We start from the raw sequence: 12,477 nt of genomic DNA, 5'->3' as shown, positions 1-12,477 counted from the left end.
GGGTCACTGACAGCAGTGGGATGCCCACCCCACAAGGAAAAAGCAGTGAAAATAGGGAGCCAGTAGTCTCCTCTGGAGGCATTATTTTGCATCGGAAGGATAGGGAAGGGTCCTTTGGGACCAGACATCCTTTGGGGAGCCCGTCGTGTCTTCAGTGACTTTCCCTTGGCAGGCATGCCAGGGAGGACCTGCCCTCGTGCTTTGCAGGATAGCCTGGGCACCCCAGATTCCTCCAAGAGGAGGAACCTGGCGGGACAGCCTTCCCGAAGTTCCTGGCTCGGGCTCACGGGGGAGCTGGTGAGCTGTAGAGGGAGTGAGTGGCTGGGTCCCTGGAGCACAGGACCCTCTGAAGCCCTGGGCATGACGATGTCTAAGTGCACTGGGTTGGCTCCTGCCCAGGTCCAGTTGTAAAGGTGTATTTGTGCCAATCAGCTTCAGAGAGCATGGGCCCAGGGATGGGGCAGTCCTGGCACTACGAGCTCTGTGCCACCTGACCAAGGCTTCCAGGTGTGAGTGACACCGAGGCTGGGACTGGGCAGGATGGTGGGGCAGCTGCTGTATCCTTCCCAGCCCCCATGGTTCCATGGCTGTTCAGGCAGGAGGACGAGGCAGTTCTGGGCTTGCTCTGAGGTCTTCTTTCCCCTTTCACTGGTTCTTGATCCCCCACCTGTCCCCCTCACCTGCCACCTTGACCTCTGCCCTTGACCTCTGCTGGCTCCAGAGACCCCAGATATCCCACCGGGCCATCAGTGAGAGACTGTTGTCTTCATTTCATTCATTTCTAAAGTCACTGCTAATTATTTTTAAATTGTTTAAAAGTTTATTTATTTATTTTGAGAGAGAGACAGAGAGAGAGAGAGAGAGAGAGAGAGAAAGAGAGAGAGAACAAGCTGGGGAGAGGCAGAGAGGATAGACAGAATCCCAAGCAGGCTCTGCACTGTGAGCGCAGAGCCAGATGCAGGGCTTGAACTCACGAACTGCGAGATCACGACCTGAGCCAAGGTCAAGACTCTGACGCTTAACAGACTGCGACACCCAGGTGCCCCACTGCTAATTTTTTAAAAACACTTGGTAACAATGTTTTGATATGAGTTTATTCCTTAAAGACCTGCAGGACTTTGTGCAATAAGCTGCCTGGTACTAAAAGTTACAGTAACAAGATCAAGAAATGACTGGCTGTGTGCACAGAGGCTTAAAGGTTTAAAACGGTAGAGATATTAAGTCTCTGCCTCTCCCATCGCTGGATTTTAACATTTTTCTCTAAATCCCCATCTTTCATCTCTGGTGTTTGTTCTGAAATGTAGTTATTGTTTCTGAAGCTTCTAAGATAAAAGGCTAAAATTTTACTCTTTCCAACCCTGTTCTCTGGGATGCGCTATTTGGGGAGGGGGCGTTAAGTGAGATAAAACTAATGTTCGGTAAGGGAGACAAATCTCAGGTGGGCAGCTCAGTGAATGTGAATGTTGGTTTACACACTTGGAGTCACCACTGGGCCCAGCCACAGAATACCACCGGCATCCGGAGTATAGTTTTTAAGGGGCGTCTTCTTTTTTTTTTTTTTTTTTTTTTAACGTTTATTTTTGAGACAGAGAGAGACAGAGCATGAACGGGGGAGAGGCAGAGAGAGAGGGAGACACAGAATCGGAAGCAGGCTCCAGGCTCCGAGCCATCAGCCCAGAGCCGGACAGCGGGGCTCGAACCCACGGACCGCGAGATCGTGACCTGGCTGAAGTCGGACGCTTAACCGACTGCGCCACCCAGGCGCCCCTTAAGGGGCGTCTTCTTAAGGAACAATAACCTGAACCCTGGGACCGGGGGGGGGGGGGGTGAGGAAGCCAGGGTTGCCACTCTGCGTGTCATCCTTCTACCTTCCCATTTCACGTCTCCGCTCCCAGCATCTCAGCAGAGGGGGACCGTCCGTCCCCCGTCCCCGACTCCTTGTCCAGCTGTGCGGAGTGAGAACGAAGTGGCCTCTCCCTCATGCACGGAGCTCTTTGAGACTTTCATCTGATTTTTTTCCATGAGGGAAATTAGCCGCTTGGCAAAATCTTTAGCAGTCAAGGTGCCATTTTGCCCTCGTACAATCTTGTGGGATTTGGGAGGGATTTTCAGGGAACTTGTTCATGTCTTTAGATCCCTGCTTCTTCAGTGCTGACAGGTTGTCTTGCTCAGCTTACCACTAAACCATTACTTAAAAAAAAAAAAAAGACTTTTTATAGGACTAATTTCAAAATATTTAAAAGTTAAATTATGATTATAATAAAACTATTGTCTGTATTTAATAATTATTGGCACTCTGCCATATTTCCTAGATCTGTTCATATTTTTTTTTTGCCAAACTGTTTTTTGAAAAATTAGACATGATGGGCGCCTGGGTGGCTCAGTCGGTTGAGCGTCCGACTTCTTCGGCTCAGGTCATGATTTCGCGGTTTGTGAGTTCGAGCCCCGCGTCGGGCTCTGTGCTGACAGCTCGGAGCCTGGAGCCTGCTTCAGATTCTGGGTCTCCCTCTCTCTGTCCCTCGCCTGCTTACTCCCTGTCTCTCTGTCTCTCAAAAATAAAAAAATACAAACATTTAAAAAAGTTAGACATGATGGTTCACCTAAAAGAGGAACATTTATCATATCTAATAAAATGACTAATTATTCCCAATATCATCTAATACCTACTCCATATTCAAACTTTCCAAGTTAGAGCACACTTGGAAATTGTCCTTTTTTTCAAACCAGGACAATCAAGGAGCAGGCATTATAATGTCTCTCAATTTAGACCACTCTCCCAATCTTTTTAATTTTTATATAATGAACAAACCAGGTTAAATATAGTGTAAAATGCCCTACGTTTTCATTTGGTTTCTTGTTTCTTCATTGTGTCCTTTAATTTATATTTCCTTTCCTTTTTTTTTTTTTTAAGTTTATATATTTATTTTGAGAGGGGATAGAGTGGGGCGGAGAGAGAGGGAGAGAGAGAATCCCAAGCAGGCTCCACACTGTCAACACAGAGCCTGATGTGGGGCTCGAACTCACAAACTGTGAGATCATGACCTGAGGTAAAATCAAGAGTCAGATGCTTAACTGAGCTTCCCAGGTGCCACTCCTTTGCTTCTGAAAAGGAAATAACATTACCTCTGCTGACCTTTCCCGTTAGTCCAGATGCTTCTGAATTTTCTCAGTTCATGATGCCACTGGGGTCTCAGGAAATTTTTCATAACATCCCTAGGTTAAACAAACAAAAATGTAATTGTTACATTTATTAAACAGGTCCACAGAACTTCACAAGTATTTCTAACAGCTTAGTAGCTGGTTGAGAAAAAAAAAACAAAAAACAGAAAAGGAAACCTAACATAAATTGAAAAATTTATAAGTTTTTTTCATTCAAAAATAACCAAGAATACTAGGGATGCCTGGTTGGCTCAGTCGGTTGAGCATCTGACTTTGGCTCAGGTTGTGATCTCACATTTGTGGGTTCGAGCCCTGCGTCAGACTCTGTGCTGACAGCTCGGAGCCTGGAGCCTGCTTCGGATTCTGTGTCTCCCTCTCTCTCTGCCCATCCCCCGCTCACACTCTGTCTCTCTCAAAAATAAATAAACAAACAAATAAATAAATAAACCAACATTAAAAAAATCTTTTAAAAAATAACCAAGAATACTTACTAACGGAATGTGTGCCCCTGTGGGCACCACACAGCTTCTCAGACCATGGAATCAGATCGATGCCACCAGGCTTATGTCTCGTCCCACAATGGTTTTTAACAAAAATTCTTAAGTTTATTTATTTTGAGAGAGACAGAGACTGTGTGAGCAGGGGAGGGGCAGAGAGAGAGAGAGAGAGAATCCCAAGCCGACTCCACACGGCCAGTGCACAGCCCCACACAGGGCTCGAACTCACGGAACCACAAGGTCATGACCTGAGCCGAAGCCGAAAGTCGGATGCGTAACCGACTGAGCCACCCAGGGGCCCCTGTCCCACAGTGATTTTTGTGTGGTACTTATTTTTTTGTCACAGCAACCACAAAAACCCAGCTCTGCAAAGACAGGACTCCATCAAAAGGAACGTAGCATGAAGTAATGTTGACATTGTGAACTGACTTGAGCTAATTCACAGTATCAACTGTCACTGTATTTCCCTTGAAAATTTAAAATATCCTAGGGCATTCCTGTTGGTTTGCTGTGGCATCTGGGTGCCTCAGTGGGCAGCTGGGGACTATGGTGTGACTACAGCCCCTGGTAACTTCCTCTGCAAGGATTTTAAGCTGTTTGAAGGCCCAGTGAACGGCACAGGTTTGTCTCAACTAAGTGAACAGAGAACACCGCCTTGTAACCTAGAGCTGCTGTCTTTTTTTTTTTTTTTTTCAACGTTTATTTATTTTTGGGACAGAGAGAGACAGAGCATGAACGGGGGAGGGGCAGAGAGAGAGGGAGACACAGAATCGGAAACAGGCTCCAGGCTCTGAGCCATCAGCCCAGAGCCCGACGCGGGGCTCGAACCCACGGACCGCGAGATCGTGACCTGGCTGAAGTCGGACGCTTAACCGACTGCGCCACCCAGGCGCCCCCTAGAGCTGTTGTCTTAAGTCGGCTTTGCTTCAGAAATGTCTGGGACACTCCTGACCCCACCTAAGACTCCTGAGCCCCACCCCAGAGGAGCCAATCCAGGTTTCAGGTATCTGTTTAAAAAGGGAGCAACTCCCCAGTGGTCTAAATAATCTAGGGCCCCTGGTGTTAGGACAAAACTTCCCGTTCATCTCTGACACAGAGTTCACTCTCAGAGAAGAAAATGGGAAAAGACAGAAAAGGAAAGACAGCCAACAAAGCCTGGGTCTTGCTCCGGCCAACAGAGCGACCTCCGTGGCCTTGTGAATGCCTCTCACTCGCTTGTTCTCTTGAACTGCACACTGATTAAGCACATCTCAGGTGGCAGTTCCTGAGCTCTGGGCAGCAGGGGACCCAGAGGTGGACAAGCCCGCCCAGCTCTTGAGGTCCCCCAGCCGAGTAAGACGAGAGTGATGGAGATAATGTGTCTTCCAGGCACAGCTTAGTGTCCGGACAGCTTTAAACAGTGGTGTTACGGTTTTCAGGGCTATTGACTGATGTCACCCTGTGTTTTCTCCTTCCCATTCCATACCAAATAAGGCCATTCCCCCCAAATCTCAGTACTTGGGGGAGGGATTGGGAGCCTTTTCTTTCTTTTTTCTTTTTTTTTTCAATGTTTATTTATTTTTGAGAGAGACAGAGAGCACGAGTGAGGGAGGGGCAGAGAGAGAGAGAGAGACAGAATCCAAAGCAGGCTCCAGGCTCTGAGCTGTCAGCACAGAGCCCGACGCAGGGCTTGAACTCACCAACCGTGAGATCATGACCTGGGTCAAAGCCGGACGCTTAACTGACTGAGCCGCCCAGGTGCCCCTGGGAGCTCTTTTTCTATGCAATTATTAACATTTCCAGAGTGAATTATTTAAAATTCTAAATGGAAATATCGGGGGTCTTTGTAGGTTTTCTTTCTTCATTTCTTCATACATTTATATCCCATATACACCTACATTATCTCCACTGAAGGTAAAAGCAGGCTGTGAGGCCGGAGGAGTAGGGAGCGGTAGACCCATCTTATCGATGGAAAGCAATGTGGCCCCGGTAGAAAGACGGCTGGTGGCTGGCCGGGCTGCTCCCACGACCTGCTGCGGCTCCTTGACTGCAGCAACTTTCCTGTCCCCTTCTTGGCAAATCTGAGAAGAAGCCATCGGAATTCTGATTGGTTGAGGTGAAATTGTGTGCCTTCAAAATTGTCATCTGCTCAAACATTTGGGGGCACCTCTTATCCACCAGGCACCGCGTAGATGCTTCCGGGTCATCTCTTTTGACTTCCTCCAGCCCCCATAGGGAGCCAGGATGGGGGGAGGGGAGGTGCAGAGTCAGGCATCGAAGGCCAGAGTGCCCTTCAGGGGGGTTTGCTTGGGAAGAAGCCAGGCATCACCTGCTCTGCCTCAGGAGGCAGGAGGAGAGTCCCCTGATGCTGGAGGTATTCGCGCAGGGGCCTGGCACTCACCCGTGGGCCGTGGCCTGGCAATGTGTAGACGTCACTTGAGATTGGACTAGCTGAGCCCTGAAGCCTCTTTCACCTCCGAGACGCCATGGATTTATGTTCTGGAAGACGCTTTTTTTTTTTTTTTTTTTTTTTTAACGTTTATTTATTTCTGAGAGACAGAGCACGAAGAGGGAAACACAGAATCCGAAACAGCCTCCAGGCTCCGAGCTGTCAGCCCAGAGCCCAACGCGGAGCTTGAACTCACAAATTGTGAGATCATGACCAGAGCCGAAGTCGGTTGCTTAACCCACCGAGCCACCCAGGCACCCCTGGAAGATGCTTCTTAAGAAAGACAGGAATCACATCTTCATTTTCACCCTGAGGGAAAGCAGGAAGTGAGCTTAAAAGATTTAGGACAGAAAAAATATCCCAAGTGGCAAGAGTTATTTCAACATTTGTACAGGCTCTTAAGTCTGGGCCCTGGAGAGCTTTGAGGGTACCATCAAATGAAACAATTTCAATAGAACAATAAATATCAACCCGGGAGCCTTCCTCTGTTACCAGCTCCCCACAAGAACCCCATCCTTGCCAGCTGGGTCCATCCCACACACAAAGAAGAAGGGGTTCTTTCTGGCCCAGAGAGGTTAGATTGAGCCACACGACCCAGAAAGGTGGAGAGGGAGGGAGGGAGGGGCAGGGGGAGATGCCAAACATCGTTGGGGAGGGCTGGGGGTGGGGGACTGGGGAGAGGAGGGGTGAGGGAAGAAGGTGGGGGAGAAAAAGGGATTTTATTAAGTTCCTGGAACTTGGTATTTTGAGCTCCTTCAGCGTTTTGGGGGAACAGAAGGAAAACACATTGGACTGTGTTTCTTCTCTGCTCTGAGTCTGGGCCGTGTAGGTTCTGGGTGTTTTAAAGGTTACTTCATTAACTCTGGAGTTCACGAGGAGAGGCTGGTGGCACTGCCACCGTGGAGGAGTTAGTGCCGGGTGTTGTAGGGTGTGGTGAGGGAGGCTCTGCTCCCTTGCTTTACCTTAGCAATGGGATGGTCTTAGGAGCTCCCTGACCAACAATGCCCACCCCATAAAGCACTCACTCTTCCAAATGATTTCCTTTGAGCCCCACTGCAAGTCTGGAGATAGCATACGGGTATCACTGTGCCCATTAAGCAGATGGCAAAAGTAAGGCTCAGAGGCATATATCATGGCTGCAAGGAACACCCGGGTTTTAACTCACTTCTAACTGCGAATCTGGCTCTTGTGCCCCTGCCTGCCCTGTGAGCACCAGGCTCTCTCTCCATCCAAACTTTGGCCTGAAGAGTCACCAAGTTGGTTTGGCTTCTCTGTCCCCAGGACAACTCCCAAATAACTTTGGAACGCAAGACTGAATTGTTCTTCTTTGTTTGTTGTTTTTTTTTTTTTCTTCCAGGCCTTTCTTTGCTTGTGGTAGGCATTTTTTAAAAGCCCGTCGAATTGTTTGTGAAAATGAGAGACAGTACTTTTGCCAAAGCATCATGTGGGTGGTGGCATTCTGCTATCTATTCTGCACACACAAAGGAACGATGCTGCTAATTACATCTGTCCCGTCTGGATGCGCCCGTGTGCCCTCAGCACGGTTACTGTTTATGGTGTTCTCAGCTGAGACGTGAAAGGCAGAGGACCAAGGGAGACAGGGCTGTGGTTTCTCCCGGGTGTTTACAGAGAGCCCAGCACGTTGTGGAGGCTTGTGTTTCCATTTTGTTGTTGCTGGGGGTGGTGGGGGGGAGATAGAAAAAGAGGAACAGGGTGTTTCTCCGACACCAGTGGGGTGGGGGAAGGCCACTGAGAAATGGAACCTTCCATGGTTTAACGTGCAACAAGTTCAAAGGATCCGTCAGGGAAGACGGCAGGTGCTGGGTCTGAGGTACTTGGAGTTTAGATGAAAAAGAAAAGAAGAACCACTTGGCAGCTTATTTCAGAGGGGACGTGTGCCGCTCCTCCCACGAGACCCTCCTTCTGTGGGTCCCAGCGGAGGCGAGGGTGCTGGAAGGGTGCACAGGAATGAGAAAAAGGGACCATAAAATGTATTTTTTGAGACAACTCATTTGCCCTGCTTTCTGCGTGAAATAGAAGAGGGAATAAGAGAGAGAAGGCGCCACATCTTTCCACATTCTTTCCACAAGGAAAGAATTTCCTGATATTCCAGGGTTGCTCAAGCTCGGGCTGTAGAAACCACACAGTTTCTTCAGAGGTGGAACCAGTTCACTGGCCTATTTTTTATTGTATTGTAGAAAAAACAGGTTCCAAGATGCTATTTACCCTACGAAACTTACTTGAAATATCAGAGAGGTCTAGAGTGGGAAGGGGCTGACTAGTGTCAGTCCAGACGCCGAGAGGCAGAAATCCCGTGACCCTCCCCCCCCCACCATGGGCTGTGCCCCCAACTCCCCAACAGAAGCTGGCAGAGAGCATGCAGCCCTGATGCCCCATCCTGTATCCCTTCCGCTGCCCCTTTGAGTCTTTGTAGAGGTCAAGTTCACGCACACCCCCCTTACAGCTTCCCTCAATCCCTCAATCAGTGCTGATTTAACAGACTTGTCTCTGGAGTATTTTTCTAGAACAATGAGCCCCTTTGGCTCATGCTGCCAAGCCCTCAGCATTCTCCTACCTCTGGACCAGTAGCTCTGTTTCAAGCATGTGCACTCTGTAGTGGCCTCCCTTTCTGCCACTTACTTTGCCTCTGCCAGGCATTAAGGAGGCAGTGGGGGGTGGGGTGGGGCATGAGTAAGGGGGTGGTTATAAAATGACATCACTAGGGACCCTTGTGGTGATGGATGTCCTCTGTATGCTGGATCCGCGTCAATACCTGGTTGTGGTGTTGTATTAGAGTTTTGTAAGATGCCACCGTTGGGGGGAACAGGGTGAGGGGTACATGGAATCTCTCTCTATTCTTTCTTAACAGTGCCTATGAATCTGCAGTGATCTCCAAAGAAAAAAAGTTGACTTAAAAAACAAACAGAATGGGGGTGCCTGGGTGGCTCAGTCGGTTGGGTGTCTGACTTAACGCTCAGGTCATGATCTCACCGCTTGTGAGTTGGAGCCCCACCTCGGGCTCTGTGCTGACAGCTTGGAGCCTGGAGCCTGCTTTGGATTCTGTGTCTTCCTCCCTCTCTCTCTGCCCCTCCCCTGCTCGCTCTCTGTCTCTCAAAAATAAATAAAAACATTAAAAATATTAAAAACAAACAAACAGAACATAACAGCAACAAAACTCCCTGTGTCTCCATATTACAGTCCAGATGGGGAAATACTTCTGACAACGTACGTTCTTGAGAAAGGTTTCATTCAGAAGCTAGCAAGGGGGACGATGGGCCTGTCTAAAAGCTGACCGGCCTGCAGGCCCTACAGGAAGACAAGCTTGGCTGTGGGTCAGTGACTCTAACACGTAGAGCACATCAGAATTTCCCAGAGTCCTTGTTAAAGTAGATTCCCAAGTCCCTCCCTGCCTGCAGAGTCCCTGTTCTGGGATGGGCCCAGGGACCTGCATTTCAACATGGCCCCGAGAAGAGCCCATGGAGAGCGGTGTACACGTTCCCTTCCTTCCACAGAGTGACTGCTTACCTGTGCTGGAATTGTGTGGGTTGTTGGTTTCTAGATTTTTTTCCTTTAAAAAAGAAACACACACACACACACACACACACACACACACACACACACACACTTGGATTCAGCTGTTTCGTGGTGCTGTTTCTGGTCACGACCAATACCTAATATTAATCAAGGACTCACTGCAGGCCTGGAACCAGGCTAAGCACTCCATGGATATTAGCTCACTTAATCCTCACCACCTGCTGTGAGATACTGACAGAAGCCCACAGAATTTAAGAGACCTGCCTGGCGTGTTGCAGCCTGGAAGTGGGGTGGGGGGGGGGGTCAAGCCTCGTAAGACCATGCTCTCAAAATGCTATGGTCTGAATGTTTATGGCTCCCCCGCCCCAAGTTCATAGGTAGAAGTCCCAGCCCCCAGGGCCTCAGAGTGGGACCGTATTTGGAGACAGGGCCTTTAAAGAGGTGAATAAGTGAAAATGAGGTCCTGAGAGTGACCTAATCCGGTCTGACTGGTGTCCCTGCGGAAAGAGGAGATGGGGACACAGAGGCGCAGAGAGGGAAGACCACGTGAGGACTGAGGGGGAAGACGGCCGTCTGCAAGTCGGGAAGAGAGGCCTCAGGAGAAAACGAGCTTGCTGGCACTTCCTGTTGGACTTCTGGCCTCCACAGCTCTGGAGAACCGTGAGGGAATAAATCTCTGCTGTTTAAGCCCCCATTCTGTGGCACTCGGTGGCAGTTCTAGCGGACCCATACAGGCTTTCCCGGTAAGGTAACAGGAAAGCTTAAAAATCCGTGGAAAGGAAATGATTTTTCCAGGATGTCAATTTATGTTATTTAAGTCTGGGTCTGAACGCTACCCACCAGCATCTCCTATGTTGGGGAAGTGGCTGGACGTCTAGTTCGGGGGTCCCCAGATTTTCCAGGGGAGAACTTTACACCCCATTTCACCAGAGGCTTAAGGCCATAAAGTGAGGAGGGGCTAAGACCTCAGCGAGGGTGAGGTGGGGTGGGGGTGGCCACCCCTGGAAGTGCCCGGGATTCACCCCAGAATCACCAAGGGGACCTGTTGGTAGCAGTAGTTGTCCAGCCTCCTACGGACAAGGCGAGGTCAGCCTGAGGAGACTTTGGGTCAGAGGGAAGCAGCTTTATTCTCTCAAGTTCCCGAGATCCAATAGACCCCTAAGTCTGCCCTCCTTTGGTTCCAGGAGCCTCATCATCCCCCTCTCCCTTCTCCTTTGCCTCAGGTAAAAAATCGTGCTTGGTCAGAATTTCCTGTGGAAACCCCCGGGAGGGCGCTGGGTTGAAGACCAACATGTCTTGCTTCCCTCCAGGGTGGGACAGATTCCCGGGTCTGAGGACCAGTGCCCAGCGGAGTGGTCGGCCTCGATGGAGGGCCCGGGCCTGGTGAAAAATACGCATCTTTAAACAGCAGAATCACACCCAAGGGCAAGATGACCTCGCTAAGTGGGGCAGTGGGGCCAGGTGATCAGACTCCCGTGTCCCCCTTGCTCTTACTCAGGGGAGCCAGTCTCCCTGCATGGGATGGGGTGTGGGATTGCCTCAACTATATAAATGGTCATATAAATTATGTGACCTTGGGGCGCCTGCGTGGCTCAGTCGGTTGAGTGTCCGACTCTTGATTTCAGCTCAGGTCGTGATCCCTGGGTCGTGAATTTGAGCCCCTCATCGGGCTCACGCTGAGGATGGAGTCTGCTTGAGATTCTCTCTCTCCATCTCTCTGCCCCTCCCCTGCTCATGCGTGCGCTTTCTCTCTCTCTCTCTCTCAAAAATAATAATAAAAAAATGATGCAACCATCTTGTACTCGGTGGCTCTCAGATGATGCCTGGGGTCCTGTCCCTCAGCCCTGACCCTACGTACATACATTCCCTTTCCTTCTACCACTTCCTAAGGCTCCGAGTTGACCTCTTTCAGCCCAGATATGCCTCCCCCCTCCTTTCCTGCGGCCTCATGAACCACAAACTGCATAGTGAGAGGCCATGACCTTCTGGGGCTGGGGCCCCTCACGCCAACGCCAGCCTGGCCACTTTGGCGGGAGTCTGTTCCTTCAGTGGCCACCACCCATTTCCTTTTCCTCACTCTTCACTTTCAATAACAAGCATATATTTCCTTTTTACATATCTGGAAAAAAATAAATTTATTTGGTTTGGTTTATAGTTCTGTTTTTAAACAAATAAAGGCCGTGTGATTCTGGCTGGCTTTGGTCCACAGGCTGATAAGGATTGTTGACCTTCTGGTCTGCACTTGCTGGGGGATGGAGTGGAGCAGGAATTGAGGGGAAAGGGTAAAACTAGCCGAGAGGAAAGTGCTTCCACCCCCCCCCCGGGGGGGGGGGCTATGGTGGACAGAAGAAGGAACCAGGGGGACTTCTGGCCCCAGAGGCCATGTATATCCATCCCATAATGATGTCCCATGTGGTGTCTGGATGCAGCTAATACAGCCCGTGAGAGCCAATCACGTGCATGTCTTCTGAGGGCCGCCTTCCGGGACATCACGTCGGTGGTACAGTCGGCTGTGGTGGGAATACTTAACCCCAGGGATGGCTGGTGTTAGGGCTTTTCACCGCCCTCCCCGAAGAACCTGTTGCTAAACACGTATCAGCACATCACTGAGCACTCCCAGGCACAGGTGCTCTCTTTCATAGATAGTGCTGCCTATCTAGCATCTATCTACCTACCCATCTACTTCATAGGCCCGGGGGGTGGGGGTGGGGTTCATTTGTAGGACAGAAACACATTCTCCGTTGGGCAACGGGCAAATAGGACAAAACGGGGAAGCGGTGAACTCAGACCAGGGCAGTGGTCAGTGAAGAACAGGAGGAAATGAACAGAGAAACACCTATTAAGCAGATTTAGGACAGA

The sequence above is a fragment of the Felis catus genome, chromosome D2 (assembly GCF_018350175.1).
Source record: "Felis catus isolate Fca126 chromosome D2, F.catus_Fca126_mat1.0, whole genome shotgun sequence".
Lineage (NCBI taxonomy): Eukaryota > Metazoa > Chordata > Mammalia > Carnivora > Felidae > Felis > Felis catus.
This window is presented reverse-complemented; position numbering follows the sequence as displayed.